Source organism: Oncorhynchus mykiss, chromosome 25, assembly GCF_057628025.1.
Source record: "Oncorhynchus mykiss isolate SJ-2025 chromosome 25, ASM5762802v1, whole genome shotgun sequence".
NCBI classification, from domain to species: domain Eukaryota; kingdom Metazoa; phylum Chordata; class Actinopteri; order Salmoniformes; family Salmonidae; genus Oncorhynchus; species Oncorhynchus mykiss.
This window is the reverse complement of record NC_143046.1, coordinates 22,813,367-22,834,881: the sequence shown is the minus strand read 5'-3', so window position 1 is coordinate 22,834,881 and position 21,515 is coordinate 22,813,367. Positions and strand designations below refer to the sequence as shown.

The 21,515-nt window shown below is 45.1% G+C and overlaps 1 protein-coding gene and 1 pseudogene across 1 annotated transcript in view; one reads left to right on the top strand and one right to left on the bottom strand.

Moving 5' to 3' along the window:
* Window positions 1-21,515, top strand: part of slit3 (slit homolog 3 (Drosophila)) — a 443,755-nt gene that overhangs the window by 163,255 nt on the left and 258,985 nt on the right.
* LOC149971567 (uncharacterized) lies at window positions 18,628-19,988 on the bottom strand (annotated as a pseudogene).

The following is a 21,515-nucleotide window of genomic DNA, read 5'->3' as shown; positions in this document are numbered from 1 at the left end:
GGTTTGTCAAAGTGTTAGGGATGTGTCAAAGCGTTAGGGATTTGTCAAAGTATTAGGGGTGTGTCAAAGCGTTAGGGGTGTGTCAAAGTGTTAGGGGTGTGTCAAAGCGTTAGGGGTGTGTCAAAGTGTGAGGAATGTGTCAAAGTGTTGGGGGTTTGTCAAAGCGTTAGGGATTTGTCAAAGCGTTAGGGATGTGTCAAAGTGTTAGGGATGTGTCAAAGCGTTAGGGGTTTGTCAAAGCGTTAGGGGTTTGTCAAAGTGTTAGGGGTGTGTCAAAGGGTTGGGCGTGTGTCAAAGTGTTGGGCATGTGTCAAAGTTTTAGGGGTTTGTCAAAGTGTTAGGGATTTGTCAAAGTGTTAGGGGTTTGTCAAAGTGTTAGGGATGTGTCAAAGTGTTGGGGGTTTGTCAAAGTGTTAGGGGTGTGTCAAAGCGTTAGGGGTGTGTCAAAGTGTGAGGAATGTGTCAAAGTGTTGGGGGTTTGTCAAAGCGTTAGGGATTTGTCAAAGCGTTAGGGATGTGTCAAAGTGTTAGGGATGTGTCAAAGCGTTAGGGGTTTGTCAAAGCCTTAGGGGTGTGTCAAAGCGTTAGGGGTGTGTCAAAGTGTGAGGAATGTGTCAAAGTGTTGGGGGTTTGTCAAAGCGTTAGGGATTTGTCAAAGCGTTAGGGATGTGTCATAGTTTTAGGGGTTGGTCAAAGTGTTAGGGATATGTAAAAGTGTTGGGTGTTTGTCAAAGTGTTAGGGGTGTGTCAAAGTGTTAGGGGTTTGTCAAAGTGTTAGGGATGTGTCAAAGTGTTAGGGATGTCTCAAAGCGTTAGGGATGTGTCAAAGCATTAGGGGTTTGTCAAAGCGTTAGGGGTGTGTCAAAGCGTTAGGGGTGTGTCAAAGTGTTGGGGGTTTGTCAAAGTGTTAGGGATTTGTCAAAGTGTTAGGGATGTGTAAAAGTTTTAGGGGTTGGTCAAAGTGTTAGGGATGTGTCAAAGTGTTGGGGGTTTGTCAAAGTGTTAGGGGTTTCTCAAAGCGTTAGGGGTTTGTCAAAGTGTTGGGCATGTGTCAAAGTTATAGGGGTTGGTCAAAGTGTTAGGGATGTGTCAAAGTGTTGGGGGTTTGTCAAAGTGTTAGGGGTTTGTCAAAGTGTTAGGGGTGTGTCAAAGTGTTAGTGGTTTCTCAAAGTGTTAGGGGTGTGTGAAAGTGTTGGGGGTTTGTCAAAGTGTGAGGGGTGTGTCAAAGTGTTAGGCGTGTGTCAAAGTGTTAGGGATGTGTCAAAGTGTTAGGGGTTTGTCAAAGTTTTAGGGCTGTGTCAAAGTGTTGGGGGTTTGTCAAAGTGTTAGGGGTGTGTCAAAGTGTTAGGGCTGTGTCAAAGTGTTGGGGGTTTGTCAAAGTGTTAGGGGTGTCAAAGTGTTAGGGGTGTGTCAAACTGTTGGTGGTTTGTCAAAGCGTTAGGGATTTGTCAAAGTGTTAGGGATGTGTCAAAGTTTTAGGGGTTGGTCAAAGTGTGAGGGATGTGTCAAACTGTTGGGGGTTTGTCAAAGCGTTAGAGATTTCTCAAAGTGTTAGGGATGTGTCAAAGTTTTAGGGGTTGGTCAAAGTGTGAGGGATGTGTCAAACTGTTGGGGGTTTGTCAAAGCGTTAGGGATTTGTCAAAGTGTTAGGGATGTGTCAAAGTTTTAGGGGTTGGTCAAAGTGTTAGGGATGTGTCAAAGTGTTGGGCATTTGTCAAAATGTTGGGGGTTTGTCAAAGTTTTAGGGGTTTGTCAAAGTGTTAGGGATTTGTCAAAGTGTTAGGGGTTTGTCAAAGTGTTAGGGATGTGTCAAAGTGTTGGTGGTTTGTCAAAGTGTTAGGGGTTTGTCAAAGTGTTGGGCATGTGTCAAAGTTTTAGGGGTTGGTCAAAGTGTTAGGGATGTGTCAAAGTGTTAGGGGTTTGTCAGTTTTGGGAGTTTTTCAAAGTGTTAGGGGTTTGTCAAAGTGTTAGGGGTTTGTCAAAGTGTTAGGGGTTTGCTAAAATGTTAGTGGGTAGCGTAACTAAGTTGTTACATTTCCTGGAGGTGTCGGTAGACATCTAGAGGCCTGTCGGCAAGGTGATGACATTATCTTCTGCATCCATTCCCATCCATCCCCACTAGTGGAGGAACGAGTTGTCCATAGGGGAATGTGTTGGTTAGACAGGTCAAGATGAGGACCTCCTCTGGGACAGTGCTACACTTGATGAGAACCAGATGGCTTCAAACAAACATTTGTCATCAAATCCGCCATGGCAGAAAGAGCAGGGGCGTGCACACAGCGTGCACATCTGGAGATCCAGACCTGAGGTTGGCTGCAGCGCTGGAGGGCTGGAGGACTGCAGGAGTGGTTTTCACTAGGAACTTACTGGATGGATGAAAATTGAAATACACTCCTCCTCCCTCGTCCTCTTCCTTTTCCTCCTTCTCTATAGCTCCTATGAGGTCAATGCTGTTGGTTTGTCTTGCTGCTGGTCCCTGTTCTCTCCCACATGGGGGCTGAGCTCTGTTGACTGAAGGAACCTCTAATGTGGGACACAGGTGGAGCAGAGCAGTGTTTTGACTGTCTGACTCTGCAGCCTTTCAGTGCTAACTAAAATCAAACAAGTGTAAAGTATGGAAATAAACAGACAGGCTCTCTAGATGTGTTTCTGAAGTTGGCTGTATGTTTTGTTAGGAGGCCACATAGCCTCCCTATGTACTGTGTTCCTCTGGTTTAGTTTCCCTCTGTGTCAAACAATGAATCTGCTCTATACACCCGGCTAATGTGCATCCCTGTGAGCAGCATTTAAAGAAGGAAAATGATGCCATAAACTAATACCACAGAGCTTAATTAAACAAACGTGTTTTGAGATCACGGCCAGGGGCCCGCCTCACAAAGCTATACTCCTGAATATCATACACTCCCAGCTGCCAAATCCATGAGCAACCTCACAAAGCACATTAAGAAGGAAAGGGGGCTTATTTGGTTGGGTGATTATGGAATACATCTTTGCAACATATTTGTGGCTTGAATGCAAGATTCCCTCCCTCCCTCTTTCTCTCTCTCTCTCTCTCTCTCTCTCTCTCTCTCCTCTCTCTTTCTCCTCTTTCTCTCTCCTCTTTCTCTCTCTCACCCTCTCTCTATCCTATTTCTCTCTCTCTTTCTCCTCTCTCTCTCTCCTGTTACTTTCTCTCTCTCACTCTCTCCTCTTTCCCTCTCTCCTCTTTCTTTCTCTCTCACTCTCCTCTTGCTCTATCTGTCTCACCCTCTGTCTCTCTCCCTCTTTCTCTCTTTCTCTCCGTCTTTCTCCACTTACTCTCTCTCACACACATTGTGAGCCAATGATACATTTTTGTATGATGTTAGAGACCTCATTATGACGCTCCACCTTCATGCTGCCCCTCCACGCTCCCCCTCCCCGCTCCACATCCACATTCCCTCTTCACGCTCCCCCTCCACGCTCCACCTCCACGTTCCCCCTCCACGCTCCCCTCCATGCTGCCCCTCCACGCTCCCCCTCCCCGCTCCACCTCCACGTTCCCCCTCCATGTTCCCCTTCCACACTTCCCTGTTTTTTTAATAAACTGCTTAACAACATGGTTACTGTATCATGTCTTGGGCCACTTTTTCAAGCTAAGGGGAGGGAGGGAGGGAGGGAGGGAGGGAGGGAGGGAGGGAGGGAGGGAGGGAGAGAGAGAGAGAGAAAGAGAGTTGATTTCTAGTTGCCCAGTGAAGAATGGGGATCCTTTTTTATGAAAGGTTTCAAACTAAAGCATGTTGATGGAATCAATGTGGAATAGGGCAGTGACAGATGGGGAGCTGATATTAAACTGTGAAGAACCTCCCATAATCCACTCTGCCTGTCACTCTACTCCCCCAAGAGGCAATAAAACCATCTCTGCTACACATTAATCAGATGGCAAGCAGGCCCCAGGACTCCTCCCTCTCTCAGCATTCTTCTCATCACAGATGATCATTGTTTGGCACGAGAGAGCCACTTCAACAAGTGGTCTGAATCAAAGTAAAAATGGTTTCCTTGCATCTTAATTGCTGCAGGTGGACGTCAGCTCCAGTTAGCGATGCTGGGTCAGTAAGAGCTCTTAGCATGAATAAATGTATTCAAGACTCCCCCGCCCAGAGCAATCAACCCCTACGGGGGGAAGAATCGTGTTGCAGAATTCAAGCAGCAGCAACCCATGAATGTCACCACAGGCATACAGGGTGCCACAGACGGTATTGGACAGCGTGTCCTCCCTGTAGGCCTGTGCATAATTGGCTTGTTATGTTGTTTACCATTTGGCTTTAAAGACGGCGTCAGTAAGAAATATGAAAGTGTCTCGTCACTCAGATGTTTTTTTGGGCAAAACTTTTTCAAGACGCTAAAATCCCCTCTCTTTCTCTCTCTCTCTCTCTCTCTCTCTCGCTCTCTCTCTCTCTCTCTCTCACACACTTTTTTAAATATCCTTTGACATAAAGTGGGGCATTTTCATGTGCCCACATTTCTTCAAAAATATTTCACAGAGGGCTTTAAACACCTAATAAAGAGGCTGTGAGCTGCCATGCCGTGTGAAAGCTGTCATTCCATCCAGTGCAAATTAATGTGCCTCTTCACATGACAGAACTGTTAAAAAGCAGACGGCTCAGCTCTGCAGACCCTGTGAGACTGGCATCACACACACACACACACACACACACACACACACACACACACACACACACACACACACACACACACACAGGGTGCCAGGGCAGCATTAGCAGCATTGGTATTAGGCAGACAGCCCAGCTCTAAACACAATGCGGTATAGATGAGACTTTTCAAAGAGCTCTTGGCTGGCAGGCCACCTGGTTCTTCTCAGGTATTATGTTGCAACTGGAATAAACTTCAGAGGCACGAGTTAATTTGCAGAAATTAGACTTAATAGGCCAAAACTCTCGTTTCCTGACAAACAGGCACACGTGTGTGTATATACTCTTTAATCACTCCGGCATTAGATGAGCTTCTACAGTGCAGCCCTCCAGCTTAGATGGGATAAATGAACATCAGTGCAACCCTCCAGGTTAGATGGGATAAATGATCCTAAGTGCAGCCCTCCAGGTTAGGTGGGATAAATGAACATCAGTGCAGCCCTCCAGGTTAGATGGGATAAATGATCCTAAGTGCAGCCCTCCAGGTTAGATGGGATAAATGATCCTAAGTGCAGCCCTCCAGGTTAGATGGGATAAATGAACATCAGTGCAACCCTCCAGGTTAGATGGGATAAATTATCCTAAGTGCAGCCCTCCAGGTTAGATGGGATAAATGATCCTAAGTGCAGCCCTCCAGGTTAGATGGGATAAATGATCCTAAGTGCAGCCCTCCAGGTTAGATGGGATAAATGATCCTAAGTGCAGCCCTCCAGGTTAGATGGGATAAATGATCCTAAGTGCAGCCCTCCAGGTTAGATGGGATAAATGATCCTAAGTGCAGCCCTCCAGGTTAGATGGGATAAATGAACATCAGTGCAACCCTCCAGGTTAGATGGGATAAATGATCCTAAGTGCAGCCCTCCAGGTTAGATGGGATAAATGATCCTAAGTGCAGCCCTCCAGGTTAGATGGGATAAATGATCCTAAGTGCAGCCCTCCAGGTTAGATGGGATAAATTATCCTAAGTGCAGCCCTCCAGGTTAGATGGGATAAATGATCCTAAGTGCAGCCCTCCAGGTTAGATGGTATAAATGAACATCAGTGCAACCCTCCAGGTTAGATGGGATAAATGATCCTAAGTGCAGCCCTCCAGGTTAGATGGGATAAATGAACATCAGTGCAACCCTCCAGGTTAGATGGGATAAATGAACATCAGTGCAACCCTCCAGGTTAGATGGGATAAATTATCCTAAGTGCAGCCCTCCAGGTTAGATGGGATAAATGATCCTAAGTGCAGCCCTCCAGGTTAGATGGGATAAATGATCCTAAGTGCAGCCCTCCAGGTTAGATGGGATAAATGATCCTAAGTGCAGCCCTCCAGGTTAGATGGGATAAATGATCCTAAGTGCAGCCCTCCAGGTTAGATGGGATAAATGATCCTAAGTGCAGCCCTCCAGGTTAGATGGGATAAATGAACATCAGTGCAACCCTCCAGGTTAGATGGGATAAATGATCCTAAGTGCAGCCCTCCAGGTTAGATGGGATAAATGATCCTAAGTGCAGCCCTCCAGGTTAGATGGGATAAATGAACATCAGTGCAACCCTCCAGGTTAGATGGGATAAATGATCCTAAGTGCAGCCCTCCAGGTTAGATGGGATAAATGAACATCAGTGCAACCCTCCAGGTTAGATGGGATAAATGATCCTAAGTGCAGCCCTCCAGGTTAGATGGGATAAATGAACATCAGTGCAGCCCTCCAGGTTAGATGGGATAAATGATCCTAAGTGCAGCCCTCCAGGTTAGATGGGATAAATGATCTTAAGTGCAGCCATCCAGGTTAGATGGGATAAATGATCCTAAGTGCAGCCATCCAGGTTAGATGGGATAAATTAACATCAGTGCTGCCCTCCAGGTTAGGTGGGATAAATGAACATCAGTGCAACCCTCCAGGTTAGATGGGATAAATGATCCTCAGTGCTGCCCTCCAGGTTAGGTGGGATAAATGATCCTCAGTCCTGCCCTCCAGGTTAGGTGGGATAACTGAACCTCAGTGCTGCCCTCCAGGTTAGGTGGGATAAATTAACCTAAATGCTTCCCTACAGGTTAGGTGGTATAAATGAACCAAAGTGCAGCCTTTCAGGTTAGGTGGGATAAATTATCCTCAGTGCTGCCCTCCAGGTTAGGTGGGATAAATGATCCTCAGTGCTGCCCTCCAGGTTAGGTGGGATAAATTAACCTAAATGCTTCCCTCCAGGTTAGGTGGTATAAATGAACCAAAGTGCAGCCTTTCAGGTTAGGTGGGATACATGAACCTCAGTGCTGCCCTCCAGGTTAGGTGGGATAAATGAACCAAAGTGCAGCCTTTCAGGTTAGGTGGGATAACTGAACCTCAGTGCTGCCCTCCAGGTTAGATGGGATAACTGATCCTCAGTGCTGCCCTCCAGGTTAGGTGGGATAAATTAACCTTAGTGCTGCCCTCCAGGTTAGGTGGGATAACTGATCCTCAGTGCTGCCCTCCAGGTTAGGTGGGATAACTGATCCTCAGTGCTGCCCTCCAAGTTAGGTGGGATAAATTAACCTTAGTGCTGCCATCCAGGTTAGGTGGGATAAATTAACCTAATTGCAGCCCTCCAAGTTAGGTGGGATAAATGAACCTAATTGCTGCCCTCCAGGTTAGGTGGGATAAATGAACCTAATTGCAGCCCTCCAAGTTAGGTGGGATAAATTAACCTAATTGCAGCCCTCCAGGTTAGGTGGGATAAATGAACTGCAACTGGGAGTTGTCTTTGGGCTGGATAACAGTGCAACGATCCCCATATCCACAAAGCCTCTCAGAGACTCCTTCTCTGACATGCTTTGTGAATACAGGCCCAGGAGAGTCAGGCTCTCCCCCATCTCCCATTGTCTTAACACCATAACACCAGCAGCTGGGTGGAATCTGTCACACTTCAAACAGGAACAAAGAACAGGTCCTCTGCAGGGCGTTTTTATGTCTCTCTGAGCACAGCTGCAACATACACACACACTCACACATGTTACCTTGACTACTGGCATTGACAACAGAGTTACCCGGGGAATGAGCCCCGGCTCTGGCAGATTGAGATGCTTGCCCATTAAGCGAGCAGACAGCACGGGCGGACAGGTTTGTGAGTCTGACTAATTTGTTCAAAGTATCAGCCGATCGATGATTGGATTTAATTAGGTTTTGTTCTAGGCACCATTCCTAAGTCCTCTTCCCTCCCACGCTCAGAACACCCCAGCAGCCTCTGTTTTTCATTAAGGTCTGTCTGTCTGTCTGTCTGTCTGTCTGTCTGTCTGTCTGTATGTCTGTCTGTCTGTCTGGTCTGGTCTGGTATGTCTGGTCTGTCTGTTTGTCTGGTCTGTCTGTCTGGTCTGTTTGGTCTGGTCTGGTATGTCTGGTATGTCTGGTCTGTCTGTTTGTCTGGTCTGTCTGTCTGGTCTGTTTGGTCTGTCTGTCTGTCTGTCTGTCTGGTCTGTCTGTGATGTCTGGCTGTCTGGTCTGTCTGTCTAGTCTGTCAGTCTGGTCGGTTTGGTCTGTTTGTTTCTGGTCTGTCTGGTCTGTCTGTTTGTCTAGTCTGTCTCTCTGGTCTGTCTGTCTGGTCTGTCTGTCTAGTCTGCCAGTGTATGGTCTGTCTGTCTGGTCTGTTTGTCTGCCTGGTCTGTCTGTTTGGTCTATCTGTCTGGTCTGTTTGTCTGGTCTGTCTGGTCCCTCTGGTCTGTTTGTGTCTGGTCTGCTTGTCTGTCTGGTCTGTTTGTCTGGTCCATCTGTCTGGTCAGTCTGTCTGGTCTGTGTCTGTGTCTGGTCTATTTGTCTGGTCTATTTGTCTGGTCTCTCTGGTCTGTTTTTGTCTGGTCTGTCTGTCTGTCTGTCTGGTCTATCTGTCTGGTCTGTCTGTCTGTCTGGTCTGGTCTGGTATGGTCTGGTCTGTCTGTCTGGTCTATCTATCTGCTCTGTCTGTCTGGTCTGTGTTTGGTATGTACGTCTGTATGTCTGCGGTGTCTCTCTCTGCACCGCTCTGCCCTCCAATGCATAAACTCCACCTCAACGTGCCCTGACCCGGTGCTGATTCATGTGTAACATGCCGGGGTCACGGATATATCTGTGATGAGTGTGTTGCCACACGTACCTGAAGGAAGTCTTTCCTGGTTCTGTACTTCCTGTGTTTGGCCTGCCCCGCCCCAGACCGACATCGCCCCAAGAGCCCCTCACCTACTGGATAGAGGAATTCCTGCTCTGGGTGAATGATGCCTTTCTGCCGTTACCTCCGACCGTTATGCAAATGTCCCCATCAGGTCTAGACATGGTGTCCCCAATGAGCCTCTCACATCTGCAGGTCTCATTAACTATCTAACGTCGCTGAGCTGAGGGCTTCAGCTCCCTCCATCTCCTCCATTTCCCTCCATATCACTCCATCTCCTCCATCTCCCTCCATCCTACTCTATCCCCTCCATCTCCCTCATTCCCACTCCATCTCCCGCCATCTCCATCTCCTCCATCTCTCTCAATCTCCTCCATCTCCTTCATATCCCTCCATCTCCTCCATCTCCTTCATATCCCTCCATCTCCTTTATATCCCTCCATCTCTTCCATCTCCTTCATATCTTCCATCTCCTTTATTGGGGACACTGCCCTGTGTAAGCTGTGTCCCCAATAATGTTAAATGGACACCCATGTTAAATGGGTGTCCTGACTCTCTGGGGTAATTAAAGATCCCATGGCACTTACCGTAAGAGTAGGGGTGTTAACCTCGATGTCCTGGCTAAATTCCCAATCCGGCCCACAAACCATCACGGTCATCTAATAATCCCCAGTTTACAATTGGCTCATTCATCCCCTTCCTCACCCCTGTAACTATTCCCCAGGTCGTTGCTGTAAATGAGAACGTGTTCTCAGTCAATTTACCTGGTAAAATAACGGATACATAAAATAAAATGAATAAATATCCCTCCATCTCCTCCATCTCCTTCATATCCCTCCATCTCCTTCATATCCCTCCATCTCTTCCATCTCCTTCATATCCCTCCATCTCTTCATCTCCTTCATATCCCTCCATCTCCTCCATATCCCTACATCTCCTTCATATCCCTCCATCTCCTTCATATCCCTCCATCTCCTCCATATCCCTACATCTCCTTCATATCCCTCCATCTCCTTCATATCCCTCCATCTCCTTCATATCCATCCATCTCCTTCATATCCCTCCATCTCTTCATCTCCTTCATATCCCTCCATCTCTTCATCTCCTTCATATCCCATCTCTTAATCTCCTTCATATCCCTCCATCTCCTTCATATCCCTCCATCTCCCCCATCTCCTTCATATCCCTCCATCTCCTCCATATCCTTCCATCTCCTTCATATCCCTCCATCTCCTCCATATCCTTCCATCTCCTTCATATCCCTCCATATCCTTCCATCTCCTTCATATCCCTCCATCTCCTTCATATCCCTCCATCTCCTCCATATCCTTCCATCTCCTTCATATCCCTCCATCTCCTTCATATTCCTCCATCTCCTCCATATCCCTACATCTCCTTCATATCCCTCCATCTCCTCCATATCCTTCCATCTCCTTCATATCCCTCCATCTCCTTCATATCCATCCATCTCCTCCATATCCTTCCATCTCCTTCATATCCCTCCATCGCCTTCATATCCATCCATCTCCTTCATATCCCTCCATCTCTTAATCTCCTTCAAATCCCTGCATCTCTTCATCTCCTTCATATCCCTCCATCTCCTCCATATCCTTCCATCTCCATATCCCTCCATCTCTTCATCTCCTCCATATCCTTCCATCTCCTTCATATCCCTGCATCTCTTCATCTCCTTCATATCCCTCCATCTCCTTCATATCCCTCCATCTCTTAATCTCCTTCATATCCCTCCATCTCCCCCATCTCCTTTATATCCCTTCATTTCTTCCATCTCCTTCATATCAAATGAAATGTATTTACATATTCCTTCTTACATCAGCTGATATCTCAAAGTGCTGTACAGAAACCCAGCCTAAAACCCCAAACAGCAAGCAATGCAGGTGTATAAGCACGGCGGCTAGGAAAAACTCCCTAGAAAGGCCAAAACCTAGGAAGAAACCTAGAGAGGAACCAGGCTATGAGGGGTGGCCAGCCCTCTTCTGGCTGTGCCGGGTGGAGATTATAACAGAACATGGCCAAGATGTTCAAATGTTCATAAATGACCAGCATGGTCAAATAATAATAATCACAGTAGTTGTCGAGGGTGCAACAAGTCAGCACCTCAGGAGTAAATGTCAGTTGGCTTTTCATAGCCGATCATTAAGAGTATCTCTAACGCTCCTGCTGTCTCTAGAAAACAGCAGGTCTGGGACAGGTAGCATGTCCGGTGAACAGGTCAGGGTTCCATAGCTGCAGGCAGAACAGTTGAAGCTGGAGCAGCCGCACTTCCAGGTGGACTGGGAATAGCAAGGAGTCATCATGCCAGGTAGTCCTGAAGCCTGGTCTAGAAGAAAAAGAAACGCACACCTATTTAGGCGAGGTGCTGGCTAGCGGAGTAGAACATTTGAAAATAAAAGAGAGCCGCACACTCTAGGAGCTCAGATGCAAAAATGTAATTACCAACGTTTCGACAGCCAATCTGTCTTCATCAGAGTATAGTCACAAACACAGCGGGATGACTCGTTTATATAGTGTCAAAAGACACAGGTGTCTGTAATCATGGCCAAGAGTGGCGTAATATCATTGGTTAATTCTCAAATATTAAAATGACATACAAAGAACAGCATACAAACAACAAATGGATAGCATATGATCATAGATTCATTTTAGACTACACAAGCTTACAAACAATTCTTGCATCTGAGCTCCTAGAGTGTGCGGCTCTCTTTTATAAGTCCTGAGGCATGGTCCTAGGGCTCAGGTCCTCCGAGAGAGAGAAAGAAAGAAAGAGAGAAAGAGAAATAGAGAGAGCATACTTAAATTCACACAGGACACCGGATAAGACAGGAGAAGTACTCCAGATATAACAGACTGACCCTAGCGCCCCGACACATAAACTACTGCAGCATAAATACTGGAGGCTGAGACAGGAGGGATCAGGAGACACTGTGGCCCCATCCGATGATACCGGGCCAGGGCCAAACAGGCAGGATATAACCCCACCCACTTTGCCAAAGCACAGCCCCCACACCACTAGAGGGATATCTTCAACCACCAACTTACCATCCTGAGACAAGTATAGCCCACAAAGATCTCCGCCACGGCACAACCCAAGGGGGGGCGCCAACCCAGACTTGAAGATCACGTCAGTGACTTAACCCACTCAAGTGACGCACCCCTCCTATGGACGGCATGGAAGAGCACCAGTAAGCCAGTGACTCAGCCCCTGTAATATCCCTCCATCTCCTCCATCTGCTTCATATCCCTCCATCTCTTCCATCTCCTTCATATCCCTCCATCTCTTCCATCTCCTTCATATCCCTCCATCTCCTTCATATCCCTCCATCTCTTCCATCTCCTTCATATCCCTCCATCTCTTCCATCTCCTTCATCTCTCTCGATCTCCTCCTTTACCAACCATCTCTCTACATCTCACTCCATCTCACTCCATTTCTCTCCATCTCCTCCATCCCACTACATCTCACTCCATCTCTCTCCATCCCACTCCGTCTCTCTCCAATCCATTCCATCTCTCTCCATCTCCCTCTGCCTCACTCCATCTCTTTCCATACCACTCCATCTCTCTCCATCTCCCTCTGTCTCACTCCATCTCTCTCAATCTCCCTCTGTCTCACTCCATCTCTTTCCATACCTCTCCATCCCCTTCTGTCTCACTCCATCTCTCTCCATCCCATTCCATCTCTCTCCATCCCATTCCATCTCTCTCCATCTCCCTCTGTCTCACTCCATCTCTCTTCATCCCATTCCATCTCACTCCATCCCACTCTATCTCCTTCATCTCACTTCATACAGACCATGCAGGTTAGAATCACAACAGATAGATATCCTCTATATCCTACCAGACTCTCTCCTCTCCACCCTTAAGTTAAACAGCTTTCACTGTCCGTTAAGACTCCATGCTCTGTTTCGCTGCGGAGACCAGGCGGCTGAAAGAGAAAGCTGAATGGTATGGGTTTGGTGTTCCTAATGCCTTCTCTTATTTTGTTGTCTAGGTATTTTGTCACAAAGTCTGATGTCACCTCTTGGAGCTCTCTCTCTCTCTCTTTCTCTTTCCCTCTCTCTTTTTTTCTCTCTCTCTCCATCACAACTTGCTGCCTACTGCCTAGCACCTTTTAATATGTCAACCTGGTAGAGTAATGACCGGGGCTTCATGTACGATCGCCATCATTTACCAATGTCATATCCACTTGGGACAGTGCTGCTCCATTGAATTCTGCTCCATTCTACAGGGTGTAATCCATCACCCTGCAGTGGCAGCTCCCGGCTGTGTGTGTGTGTGTGTGTGTGTGTGTGTGTGTGTGTGTGTGTGTGTGTGTGTGTGTGTGTGTGCGTGCGTGCGTGCGTGCGTGTGTGTGTGGCGTGGGTAGTCAGTGTGTGTGGTGATGTGTCAAGACCAGGGGTTAAAATAGTTTTGTTCTGAATAGAACCATTTTTTGGGGGGGTCCGTTCCATTGTTCTGACCAGCAGTTCTGAACCGGTTCAAACCCCTCAAAAGTTACGGTTTACATAGTTTATTTTTAAACCTCTGAAATCGACATTTGTTTTACATTTAGCTCGACATTAAATAACTTCACCAATCAGTGCAGATAGAGCAGCTTGCTACAGTACATAACAAAGCAGACAAGCTGTAGTTGTTTACATGCATTGGAAAGACAAGTGTAGGGCGCGAGTTGTGGGTGGGGAGAGAGCGAGAGAGGGGGAAAAAGGAGGCTTGGCTTGAAGCACTGGGCATCTTGTTAAGACATGCATTACCTGAATTAGGCCCACAGAAGTATACCTACGCAGTAGCGGTTTCTATGAAGGAACTTTGAATGTCTTTGAACTTCAGAGAGTTGGCTTAACGTTGGGCCTGAGCTAGCTAGAGCAGCACAAGATTTAAGATAAAAACATGTCTTACCTTTTTGTAGTTAATAAATCCAATGTGAAACGTGATAACTATCGTATCCTTAATTAGCTAACATACTTCTTTTTTTTAAAACAATCCACTTTATTAATCCACGCTAATAATGTATCCTACTGACGCTTGTAAAGCCTAAGCTTCGAAGGGGAGGGGCATGTTGCCTACACGCGAGCGCACACACTGGCAAAGATTTCCAGCTGGCAGGAAGACACTGGAATACATTTCTGAGTGACAGAGGGAGGGCTTTGCATAAGTGCTTTGTTGTGCTTTTTGTGGAACTGAAAAATAATTTGGAATGTAAAATAACGTTATTAACCAGTTCCCTTGCTTTTAAAATAGCGTTTCTGTTCTGGAAAAGTATAGATCACTTTCGTTCCCGGTTCTGATTATGTTCCTCTGAAATGTTGTTATTTTACGGTTTTCGGTTTTCTTCCCTGAACCGGTTCCATTCCCTGGTCAAGACAGATGGGGAGGCTTGTGAGGGAGGCTAACAGTAAATGACAGGTGGTGTCCAAGCCTAACAGTAAATGACAGGTGGTGTCCAAGCCTAACAGTAAATGACAGGTGGTGTCCACGCCTAACAGTAAATGACAGGTGGTGTCCAAGCCTAACAGTAAATGACAGGTGGTGTCCATGCCTAACAGTAACAGTCAGGAAGTGTCCATGCCTAACAGTAAATGACAGGATGTGTCCACGCCTAACAGTAAATTACTGGAAGTGTCCTATCCAAGCCTAACAGTAACTGACAGGTAGTGTCCAAGCCTAACAATTATTGACAGGTAGTGGCCAAGCTTAAGAGTAAATTATAGAAAGTGTCCAAGCCTAACAGTAAATGACAGGAAGTATCCAAGCCTAACAGTAAATGACAGGAAGTGTCTTATCCAAGCCTAGCAGTAACAGTCAGGAAGTGTCCAAGCCTTACAGTAAATGACAGGAAGTGTTACCTCAGAACTCTGGCAGGCCATAAGCCAACTTCTATCCTTCCTTCCATTCTATTCTTATTTATTTAGATTTCCCGGCACATAGTGGGTGGTGTTATTTAGATTTGCGCATTACTTCACAGGTTTTCGCCACAGCATGCATTATTCACCATTTGGAGAGAAAACAAGCTGGTTTTCAACCTGTGGATGGGCCTGACAGGATCGTGAAGACAGGCTGACGGATGGGGAAGATTGATGGGGTGGCGAGGGGCTGGACAATGGAGGGGGGTGGAGAGTTCGTGTAGAGGGGGAGGAGCTTTTAGCATGGCATGAAGGTGGTGAGAGGATCCCCAGTCTGAGCTAACAGAATAATGGCCCAGCATCTGAGGGACTGTGGATGAAGGCCTGCTGTCAGACAGGGTATGTGTCCCAAAATGGCACCCTAATCACTATATAGTGCACTACATTTGACCAGGACCCATAGGGATCTGGTCAAAAGTAGTGCACTATGTAGGGAATAGGGTTCCATTTGGAACGCATCCAGGGAATACCTCTCCAACTCTGTTTGCATTTAGTGTGTTCTGTCCCATAAATAATCTCCCCCTGTCAGCTGAGGCAGGCAGCAATTTGGCCCAGTGCCAGGCTCTTCAGTCAAAGTAACGTGACAGGCAATCAGGGAGTCAAGTCTGGGATGCTAGAGTTTGACACTGTAAAAGCGAGCAGACCTCAGTTTAACATGCGGTAAATACTAAGGGGTTTCAGATAAACACTGACTGTGTGTGTGTGTGCCAGACAGAAAGTCCCACACATCACATATGGTAGCGGCCACTAGAGACCCATGGACTCTAATCTAGCCCATAATGACACAGGCCAGAATGGTCTTGAAAACCTAAGAAAATGAGCCGAGTATTTTTCCATCATAAGGTGTCATTATGTCTGCTAGGGAGGACAATGGACTGAGAGACCCACAGAGAGAGAAAGAAAGCTTCCTAGGGACTGCCTTCATGTCTGCCTGTTAGTGTGCTGGTATTTTAATCACATATTTGCATCTTTACATTACTTATTTCTGAATATAATGTCTTCACAAAAAGCAGTTGCCCTGTCAGGTAATTGTTTAGAACTGTGAGTTCAGGGCAGCCATAATAAAGATACTGTCCTCTCTAGCACGAAACAGAAGTTGCAGCCTCGGTTCAATCTGGTATCTTACCACTGAAAATAAACCTATTTTCATCATGATCAGTGCACATGCAGATGAGCCCTTTGGAAAAGACATCAAATGCTGTAACAGACTACTCCTGCATGCAGTCTCAGTATAATGCTTCTATGAACGTTTTGTTACTCTCTCAAATCTTTTAATCATTGATATCTCCAGCAGTTCAAATGAATGTTATAGTGTAGGAGATACAGATGCCAGGAAAATGTTGATTTTCCCTTGTTAAGTTGAACCAATGAAGTTACCTCCGCTTGGCAGTAGGGCCAAGTAGTGCCCAGATGCTGTGTAATCCCCTTGGACACCAGCCCCAAAGCCTCAGGACAACTGACCCTCATCTGAAACTGTTATTATTGGCAGCTCCAGCTGTACAACAGTGAAAATGACGAAAGTGGCCAGCCGTGTCAATACCAGCCAGTACAGGCCATCTCAAATCAAATCAAATTGTATTGGTCACATACACATGATTAGAAGATGTTATTGCGGGTATTGCGAAATGCTTGTGCTTCGAGCTCCGACATTGCAGTAATATCTAACAAGTAATATCTAACAAATTTCACAACATATACACTACCGTTCAAAAGTTTGGAGTCACTTAGAAATGTCCTTGTTTTTGAAAGAAAAAAAATTGTCCATTAAAATAACATCAAATTGATCAGAAATAAAGTGTAGACATTGTTATAAATTGTTGTAAATGACTATTGTATCTGGAAACGGCAGATTTTTTATGGAATATCTACATAGGCATACAGAGGCCCATTATCAGCAACCATCCCTCCTGTGTTCCAATGGTACGTTGTGTTAGCTAATCTAAGTTTATCATTTTAAAAGGCTAATTAACCATTAGAAGACCCTTTTGCAATTATGTTAGCACCACTGAAAACTGTTGTTCTGATTAAAGAAGCAATAAAACTGGCCTTCTTTAGACTAGTTGAGTATCTGGAGCATCAGCATTTGTGAGTTCGATTACAGGCTCAAAATGGCCAGAAACAAAGAACTTGCTTCTGAAACGTGTCAGTCTTTTCTTGTTCTGAGAAATTAAGGCTAGTCCATGTGAGAAATTGCCAAGAAACTGAAGATCTCATACAACGCTGTGCACTACTTACTCCCTTTTGCAGAACAGCACAAACTGGCAAAGAAAAAGACATATCTCAGGCTGGCCAATAAAATGAGAAGATTAAGATGGGCAAAATAACACAGACCCTGGACAGAGGAACTCTGCCTAGAAGGCCAGCATCCCGGAGTCGCCTCTTCACTGTTGACGTTGAGACTGGTGTTTTGCAGGTGCTATTTAATCTTTTGGGATAGGGGGCAGCATTTTCACTTTTGGATGAATAGCGTGCCCAGAGTGAACTGCCTCGTACTCTGTCCCAGATGCTAATATATGCATATTATTAGTAGTATTGGATAGAAACCACTCTGAAGTTTCTAAAACAGTTTGAATGATGTCTGTGAGTATAACATAACTCATATGGTAGGCGAAAACCTGAGACAAATTCAACCGGGAAGTGGGAAATCTGAGGTTTGTAGTTTTTCAAAGCTTGGCCTACCGAATACACAGTGTCTATGGAGTCAAGTTGCACTTCCTACGGCTTCCACTAGATGTCAACCATCTTTAGAAACTTGTTTCATGCTTCTGCTATAAAGGAGGGGCTCATGAGACCTGTTTGAGTCAGTGGTCTGGCAGAGTGTCTCAGGCTCATGACGCGCGCTCCCGACAGAGTTAGCTCTCGTTCCATTGCTTTTCTTCAGACATAGGAATTCTCCGGTTGGAACATTATTGATGTTGTATGTTATAAACATCCTAAAGATTGATTCCATACATCGTTTGACTTGTTTCTACGACCTGTAACAAAACTTTTCGTTTTTGTCTGGACAAAGTGCTCGTGCCTCATGAATATGGATGACTGGGCTGAACACGCTAACAACAAGTGGGTATTTGGACATAAATGAGGAACTTTATGGAACTTTATGGAACAAATCAGTCATTTATTGTCGAACTGGGATTCCTGGGAGTGCTTTCTGATGAAGATCATCAAAGGTAAGTGAATATTTATAGTGTTATTTCTAACTTCTGTTGACTCCAACATGGCGGATATTTCTCTGGCTGGATTGGGTTCTGAGCGCCGTTCTCAGATTATGCTTTTTCCGTAAAGTTTTTTTGAAATCTGACACAGTGGTTGCATTAAGGAAAAGTCTATCTTTAATTATGTGAAAACAGTTGTATCTTTTATCAATGTTTATTATGAGTATTTCTGCAAAATCACCGGATGTTTTGGAATCAAAACATTACTGCACGTAATGCGCCAATGTAAACTGAGATTTTTGGATATAAATATGCACATTATTGAACAAAACATATATGTATTGTCTAACATGATGTCCTATGAGTGTCATCTGATGAAGATCATCAAAGGTTAGTGATTCATGTTATCTATATTTCTGCTTTTTGTGACTCCTATCTTTGTATCATGTATCACATGTATCACTAGCCACTTTAAACTATGCCACTTTGTTTACATACTCATCTCATTTGTACATACTGTACTCGATACCATCTACTGTATCTTGCCTATGCTGCTCTGTACCATCACTCATTCATATATCCTTATGTACATATTCTTTATCCCCTTACACTGTGTACAAGACAGTAGTTTTGGAATTGTTAGTTAGATTACTTGTTATTACTGCATTGTCGGAACTAGAAGCACAAGCATTTCGCTACACTCGCATTAACATCTGCACATGTGTATGTGACAAATAAAATTTGATTTGTGTTTTTGTTACTTGGCTATGACCTAACATGGATTGGAAATGGATATGTTGTGCTTTCGCTGTAAAGCTTTTTTGAAATCGGACACGATGGGTAGATTAACAAGATGTTTATCTTTCATTTGCTGTATTGGACTTGTTAATGTGTGAAAGTGACATATTTCTAAAATATATTTTTGAATTTCGGACGCTGCCTTTTCAGCGGAATGTTGTCAAGGGGTTCCGCTAGCGGAATATATTTTTTAAACAAATCTATTCTACTGTAGATTTCTTCACAAGAACATCAATACTTATTTTTCATAAAACCACTAAATTTGGCACCCATGCAGGGGATCCATTCAGGTGTGAGATAGACACTTCTGCAAGTAGTGGTAAAAATAAAAGTGGTCAACCTTCTCTCTTAGTTTTTGAAACCTGTAGATCTGTATATATCCTTTCAACTAGGATGTCCACCTGTGCACAGATGATAAAGTCACACCAGCTACAACCTGTTAGAAGGATTTGACCTTGCACCTGCCAGTAAGCATGAGATCTCTTCAACTTCAGCTCTCCACTCTGTATCTTCAGGTAAGGGCAGTCAACATAACTTGGTACATTTGGGCACTTGAGCTCTAAGAGTCCAAAGTGTGGTCTTACACTGGGATCAAATATGATGCCATCTGGAGAGGATCCTAACCACGGAGCATCTGGGTGCACTACGAAGCCACATGGAAAGAAGTTAACATTCTTCAGTGTGCAGTACTCCTGTACAGCCACTGGCTCCATGACCAGCCCCTCTTCATCTCCATGGTCTGCATACCAGATCCCTGTACAGCCACTGGCTCCATGGCTAGCCCCCTCTTCATCTCCATGGTCTGCATACCAGATCCCTTGAACATCCGCTCAGCTAGACGGTCAGCTGAGGTCTCTCCCCGGACATGGCAAACCGCTCGGAAATGAGAGGATGTTATTCTAATTTTCCTGAGCTGATGCCATTCCGGGTTGCTGCTCTGCTCCCTTGTAGCAACCTCAACTTTGTGTGACATCTCGTAGGTTGTCCTGCTGCTCTGCTCCCTTGTAGCAGCCTCGACTTTGTGTGACATCTCGTAGGTTGTCTCTAATGCCTTGAGGTGGAACTGCTCCTGATGGCTAAGGACGTAAGCACACTGGGAAGCCTGAAGCCTGTAGCCATCTAATGGAAGAATTGGTGGAGAAGGGGCATCTGCAATCTTCACAATTTCACGGGTCTTTGGCTGTGGAAGCTGATAGGACAGAACACTGCCGGCTTGCACTGGCCCAAAGGCGGACTCAACCAGGGGCACGTCAGCTGACATTTCCATTGTTGTCACAGGAGGGGCAGTACGTGGAGAAAAGTTGGCATACGTTTCTGAGACGCGGAGAAGGTCCATGTCAGGCATGTATCCATTGAGTGCTTTGTAGAGAGAACCACTGCAAAACATTTTAAAACCTCAACATCAGGTTGGAGAGATTACTATGACAAAGACTCATGTAACTGTTCCAGAAACAGCACAAGCCCGAAAGTTCAAATAAAATGAATTAAAATACACAGCTTTATAGATTATATATTTCCCCCCAGTCTTTGTCCCAAACACTTGTCATTACACCGTAAAGACGCCACTGTTTAGGCTTATCATCTGGATACAATCACAAGAACATGTTTTCTAAAATGTTCCCATTCTAGGAACTTCCAACTTACCTTATTCCATCAGCACACGAGTTAGTAGGTTTACAGAACTCTATCTCATCAACCGGACCTGGCTTCACACCCTAATTAACAAGGATTTACTGTTACATAGGCTGATTTTTTTCCACATGCATTTTTTAATGGATATTGATAGACTCACAAGTGTTCTTGGCTTGTGCAAATGCTGTTCTGTGTCTGTGCAGCTGTGAACTGGTGGTGCAGAAGGAATGTTTAGTTGAGAGTAGTGCACTGTCTGGTAAAGAAGGGCCACCAGATGATTGCACAGAGCACTTCCTGCAACACAGGACTAGTGGCTTTGGACCACTATCACTGGCACGGAGTGCTTTAACACCATCTGTGAAGATAGACTGAAGTGAAAAACAAGAATGATGCGGCCCATAAATAACAATAAACATAGTAGTGTCTAGTCTTCTTAACTAGGGGCTCATTTAACTATACAGGAATACATTGTGTCTCAGTAACACAATTACCAAACACTGCAACAACAGATCTTTACCAAATAATCTGTTAAATGGGCAATTCTAAATTGGGATTCGGACCCATCACTAATATCTATCTACTGATAAGATTAAACGTTGACACTGTCTCCAACCCATTTTGACCATGATGACAGTGTCTCACAGGAGATGTTTAACAAGGTCCCTAGTAGCTATCTATAACCTTTCCCTACTCTCATGCTGTGCGGCTTTTCACTCTTCCTTATGGACCTGTGGCAGGCAACCCTCACGGTGATCTCCCCTGTCAATGTAGCTGTGTTAGATACTGTGTAGAAGACATGAATAACATTTTTTTTTAGCTAGCAAATATAGCTAGCAAGCATAACTTATCCAAGCTAACGAAAATACCCACATTCTCAGGTAGATTCTGTCAACGTTACATTATTTTACGAAGTAACTAGCTAGCTACAGTTAATAGTTAAATTAGCTAGCTAATGATTGTAGCTAGCTAACGTCATATCTGTCATTAACTTGGTACTCACCTTCATAGTTGTCTATGTAGCTTCCTATATACATCTTGAACCCCATTTCATTATTGCTAGCTGGAGTCTCGGAGGCTGATTTAACAATTCGATGTATATCATTAATATTAATTTGAGGCAAGTCCTGAAGACACCTAGTAAAAAACTGTGACATAGTAGTAGTAACATTATATCGTTGATAACCACTAGACTGACCGGAAATTGCCAAACCGATAGGAAGTGGGTTTAGAACGTTCGATC